Below are 6,447 nucleotides of genomic sequence, written 5' to 3' on the forward strand. Positions count from 1 at the left end.
CAAGATTGGACACCCCCAACCACTCTCAAAGGATTGCAAAGATTCCTCGGCTTTTCCAACTATTACCGCCGCTTCATCCACAATTTCTCCACCATAGCAGCACCTCTGACGGCTCTTACCCAAAAAGGGGCCAATCCTGCCCAATGGCCGTCCGCAGCTACCAAGGCTTTCCAACTACTGAAACAGGCGTTTATCACCGCTCCAATTCTTCTTCAACCTGATGTGAACCGACCCTTCATCCTGGAGGTTGACGCCTCTTCTGACGGAGTAGGAGCAGTTCTTTCGCAAAAAGGAGAGGATGCAGAGCTTCACCCTTGCGCATACTTTTCCAAGAAATTTCTCCCGGCAGAAAAGAACTACCCTATTGGAGAACAGGAGCTGCTCGCTGTTAAGTTAGCCTTCGAGGAGTGGCGGTATCTGTTAGAGGGGGCTCGTCACCAGATCACAGTTTTTTCCGACCACAAAAATCTTTCTTTCTTAAGACAAGCACAATGTCTCACTTCACGCCAGGCTCGCTGGGCTATGTTCTTCGAACGCTTCAATTTCCAAATCAAGTATCGTCCAGGTGTTTTAAACAATAAAGCTGATGCCTTGTCTCGGTCCTTCAATCCCAGCTCGGATTCTGAACCACTTAAACAGTCCATCCTGAACCCTGTCGTCTTTGCTCATGTCTCTCCTCACCCTACACCACCTGCAGGCAAGTCCTTTGTGCCGCCCAATTTACGCAAGAAGCTGTTGACGTGGGGCCACGCCTCCCGCTTTGCTGGACATTCCGGGGTACAAAAAACTTTACAATTCCTCCTACGATCATATTGGTGGCCAACCATTCGACAGGATGTAAAACACTTTGTATCTTCATGTGTCAAGTGCGCCCAACACAAGACGTCTCGGACTCCCCCAGCTGGGGCTTTGCTACCACTGTCCATCCCAACGGAACCATGGACTCATCTGTCGATGGACTTCATTTCTGAATTACCCTCCTCTAGCGGTTACACTGTTATCTGGGTGATAGTTGACCGATTTTCCAAGATGGCCCACTTCGTGCCCCTAAAATCATTACCTTCGGCTCCAGTACTAGCCCAACTCTTCATATCCACCATCTTCAGGCTTCATGGGTTGCCCAAAGAGATCATATCCGATAGGGGTGTGCAGTTCGTCGCCAAGTTCTGGAGAGCTCTGTGTACTGCCGTGCAGGTGAAATTAAAATTCTCCACCGCCTTCCATTCTCAGACTAACGGGCAAACCGAACGTGTCAACCAAGACCTAGAGACATTTATTCGACTTTTTGTGTCCTCCTCTCAAGATGAATGGAAGGATCTATTGCCCTGGGCGGAGTATGCACACAACAACTCTTACCACTCCTCTTCAGGTACTACACCCTTCTTCTCAGTCTACGGCAAACATCCACGGTCCCCTGATTTCTCAAGTTTGCCTTCTCCGGAGGTTCTGGCAGCTTCCATGTCTTTTCATCGTTTCAAAAAGATATGGGCTGAAGTTCACAAAGCTCTTCTTCAAGCTTCTGCCAGATATAAGAAAGCAGCTGATAAGCGAAGAAAGGCGGTTCCACCATTTAAAGTAGGGGATCGAGTGTGGCTGTCTACCCGCAATCTTCGTCTTCGTGTACCCTCGATGAAGCTTGCCCCTCGTTTTATTGGTCCATTCCCCATCACCCAAGTCATCAACCCGGTGTCCTACAGATTGCAGCTTCCATCTTCTATGAAGGTATCTAATTATTTTCATATATCTCTTCTCAAACCATTGAAATTAAGCATCTTCCAAAAGAAAGTACCCCGACCCTCATAGGTCAATACCGAGAAGGATGCTGAGTTTGAGGTCAGACGAATCATAGACTCTCGTTATCGCAACTCTCGACATCAATTTCTGGTGGAGTGGGCTGGTTTCGGACCGGAGGAGAACTCCTGGGTGGATCAAGCTGATTTACATGCCCCAAGTCTCGTTAAGCGCTTCTTTCAGAAGAATCCTCACAAGAAGCGCAAATGTCCTGAGGTTACCCGAAAAGGGGGGGGTACTGTCACGCGCCGCCGCGGCGGTACACGGCGGGTCCTGTACTCACCCGTCCGTGTCCGCAGTCGGCTGGCGTGTGTCGGCCTCCATGTCAGGTGAGGCGGCAGGCAGAGGTCCGGCAGTGTTGGAGGGCAGCATGGAAGTCTGCGGCGTGGTCTTGCTCTAGGCTATGGGTGCCGTGAGACCAGCACCGCCATCTTGCTTAAGGGCAAACAGGGGATTGGGCCAGGTCAGAGCTGCACACCTGTTTCACTGTGATAGCCAATGGCAGCCGCCTTCTATGCATATAGAGGATCTGCCCAGGTAACTCAGTGTCAGTGCAAAGAGTCTTCTGTGCCGTGCACTTCCTGGAAGGCTCCTGACTCATTGTGTCCTTGTTATCCCAGCTGTGTCCGTCAGCTCGCTTTGGCTTCAGATCCAGTGCTCCTTTCCAGTCACGCTGGTCGCCAGCTTCTCTCTGGTACCCTTGGGTGCTTCCTTCTGGATTTCCCAAAGACCTCCTCTTCAGCTACCTCCAGCCGCAGTCACCTCCCATCTTCTTCCAGTTCCGGATTTTCTATTTGCCACCATCTTTTCATCTCTTCATCAGGATTTTCTTCATCATTGTTACCTGGATAAATTCATCATCATTGTCTTCTGGACATTCATCCTCATTGTCTTCTGGACATTTATCCCCATTGTCTTCTGGACATTTATCGTTTGCCATTTACTTTGATTCCTCTTACAGTTGTTCTCAAAGAAGTATTTGAGTCCTGTATGACATCCTTTATTAAACCTGCTCGTTTTAACCCTACTACTGCCTCCTCCTCAGTCCCTGAGCACCACACGACCTCATCAGAATCTTCGGCCGTGACACACATGTAAATATGCGTCCTGGATGTCCACTGATGCTAGAAATTCTCCAGGTTCTATGCTTAAAAGCACTGACCTCAGAGATTCCATCCTGAAGTGATCCACCCACAGATGTAGGTTTGAAGACTTCAGAAATAGAATGGGTCTGAAGGAGAAGTCCTGTTTGGGGACTAAGAAAATAATGGAATAGAATACCTTCTTTATTTCCTCCTGAGGCACCGGGATCACCACACCCTTCTCGAGAAGCGATGTTGCCACCCCCAAGAGGGCTTTTTTGCAAACGAACTTCCCACGGTAGGGGTATAGGAAGAAACCTCTTTGGGGGAACACCCCGGAGATTGATCCGGTATCTCTGGGAAATTATGGAAAGAACCCAAGGGTCCGAGGTGGAGTGATTCCACATATCCCGAAACTGCAGAAGGCGACCCCCCACTTCCAGAACGGGGAGTCTCCGCCCCGTCATGCTGAGGACTTATCCTCACTTTTGGAAGGGTGCTTCTTGGTAAAGGCCCCGAAGCGGGATCTGTGCGCCCTTCCTTTGCCAGAAGGAAACTTTCCTCTGCCTGCTCTTCCTCTATTGACCGCACCCCCTCAAAAGGAGGAGCGAAAGGACGGCCTAAAAGCACTAACCTAGACGTTGATTGTTTAGAGGTGGTAGGAAGGAAAGTACTCTTTCCCCCCGTGGCTTACTTGATAATGGAATCCAGTTCTGCCCCAAAAAGGAGCTCTCCTTTGAAAGCTAATGCCTCTAGGGACTTTTTGGATTCAGTCAGCTTCCCAAGCTTTAAGCCAAAGAGCTTTCCTAGCTGTCACAGATGTGGCAGACACTTTTGACCTCGCAAGCCTCACAAATGTACATTGCAGCACACCTCAGCTTTTCCACCAAAGCAAAGGCTTCTGTATCAGCCTGAAGCGGATTACACGAGGCATCAGCCCGCTTCATCATGGCCTTTGATACCCAGACGCAATAACAGGGTGTAAGGTAAAGCCCGCCCCTTCAAACACAGCCTTAAGACAGCCTTCAATCTTTTTGTCCACAGGGTCCTTGAAATCAGCACCCCCTTGTATAGGCAAGGCAGGAGATTTAGAGAACCTGGCAACAGGTGCATCCACAAGAGTGATCTTTTCCCACAATTTCACATGCTCCTCCGGCATGGGATACACGTTTGCAAACCTTTTGGGCATAAGAAGCCTTTTATCAGGCGTCTTCCACGCTTCCCCAAGCAATGCTATCATACCCTCATCCGAAGGAAAAGTAACTGTGTCCTTGCACAGTTTCTTGAAAACACTCTCAGCTGGCACTTTATCATCATCGTAGAGATTCAAACCCTGTTTAACAGCTAGACTCAAATCCTCAATACCAGGGACAGAAGATTCATATTCTTCCCTCTGGTCCCAAAAAGTATCATCTGTACATTCCCCTTCATCTTCAGAATCTAAAGTCAGCAGGGGAGGAGTAGATAGAGGGTGCCTGGGGGAAGTTACTGCAGGAGCCTTGGTAAGCTGCGCCATAAAAGTATTTATTTTATGGACACTGAGTTGTGTCCTGCATCACCTGCAGTAAACCAGGGTCCCCCTGAGATGGTGAAATAGAGCCCACAGAGGGTTGAGGGGAGGAAAAAGCTCTAGGAGATTTTACAAGCTCATCTCTCAACATGCACATGGATAGTGGACATTCTAACGGCAAGGGAACAGGTGGTCAAAGCCGGCGCCTTCTCAACCAGCACATGAACAATCAGTACTGAAGCCCCCCAAGGATGCATCCTCTCCCCTCTGCTCTTCTCTCTCTACACGAATGACTGCACCTCAGCTGAGCAGTCAGTGAAAATCATCAAATTTGCAGACGACACCACTATCATCGGCCTAATCAAGGATGGTGACGAGACCGCCTACAGGCGTGTAGTGGAGAAGCTGACACAGTGGTGCAGCAGCAACAACCTTGATCTAAACCCAACCAAAACAGTTGAGATGGTGGTCGACTACATAAAAAAAAACAAATGCACTGGTCCCGATAACAATAGCCAACACAGTGGTGTTGCAGGTTAAATCTTTTAAATTCCTAGGAACAACCATGTCCAGCGACCTAAAATGGGGATTAAGCATAACCACAAATATCAAAAAGGCCCAACAGCGCCTGTTCTTCCTGAGCCAACTCAGGAAATTTAACATCCCACAGGAGCTGCCGTGTGTATTCTACACTGCCATCGTGGAGTCTGTCTTATGTTCCTCGATCACAATCTGGTACGGTGGCACAAGCGAGAATGATAAACAAAAACTGCAGAGGGTAGTGAAGACTGCGGAAAGGATCATAGGGACCAACCTCCCCCCGATCAGGGATCTGTTCTCATCCAGGTTAAGGAAATGCGCTGAGAAGATTGCGAAGGACAAGCTGCATCCAAGTCACAACCTGTTCAACATCCTACCGTACGGCACACGGTTCAGGTCTGTCCCCACCAATGCATCCAGATCCGCAAGAAGCTTCTTTCAGTTAGCCGTCCATCACCTGAATAATCCAATCAAAGCGAATGCAATCACAATATCAACAGCCAAACAACGTGACCCTACTTGGCAACGGGATACAGTTAGAATCCCGACCGCCGAAATCCCAACACTTTCTCCCTCCACGCAGCGAGCCCGCAAGGGGGAGCAATCCACAGCCCCCCTTTGTTGGGATTTTGATGGTTTGAATTACGGCGTCAGGATTTTGAACGCCGGGATTTTGTACCAATCCCTTGGCGACCTATCCACCATAGTCGTAGCTAGAAATGGAATGCATGTAATGTCTTAATGTAATATATGTAATGTCTCCCCCCCTTCATCCCTGCTGATGCTGCACTGTAATCTACCAAAAATTCCTAGTGTGCGCAAGCATACAAGGCCAATAAAGTTGATTCTATTCTATTTAAAGCCTGTACCAAGGCATTCATAGATCTCCCCGTCCACGCAGGTTTAGACTGCTCAGACCTCTGGGCTTGAGCCCCACTGGGCACAGACGCACATGAAGGGCACAAATCCCCCTGATCCATCTGTTCAATTGTTAATTAAACACCACAAAAGCTGCAGTTGATTAAATGGCAGGTGCTCCCTCCCAAAGAGCAGCAGCACTACACCTTTTAGTCATAACACACAGTGCACAATGTCAGGCGTTTGTACAGAATAATGTAACAGTGTATATATCTGTCTGCACTGCTGCAATGGCCCCTCAGTGGTCACCAGGGAAAGCACTGCCCAGCAGAAGCTTTCCCTCTGATCTGCAGTGTAAATCCTCCTTCAGCTCCGCAGTGTGGAGAGAAAAGGCGCCAGAACAGAGTGTAGGAAGAGACCAAGTCTGCTTCAGCGGGGAGGGAGGCCTTTTGGTGCCTTTCCCCCCTTCAGCCGCTCCTACCAAGTTCTTGTCCTCACCTCCAGTGTCTCCCCTCAGACCAGGACCAATTGAAAGCGTCCAGCTGTGCTGGACTCCTGTAATAGGCATCAACTCCATCTCTGGATTTCTGCCTATAAGCCCGGGAAAATGGCGGTGCCATAGCAGGGGGTCCGTCCCCCAAGTTCCCTCCCTAAGCAGGGAGCCGG

Source organism: Crinia signifera, chromosome 2 (assembly GCF_055691185.1).
Source record: "Crinia signifera chromosome 2, ASM5569118v1, whole genome shotgun sequence".
NCBI classification, from domain to species: domain Eukaryota; kingdom Metazoa; phylum Chordata; class Amphibia; order Anura; family Myobatrachidae; genus Crinia; species Crinia signifera.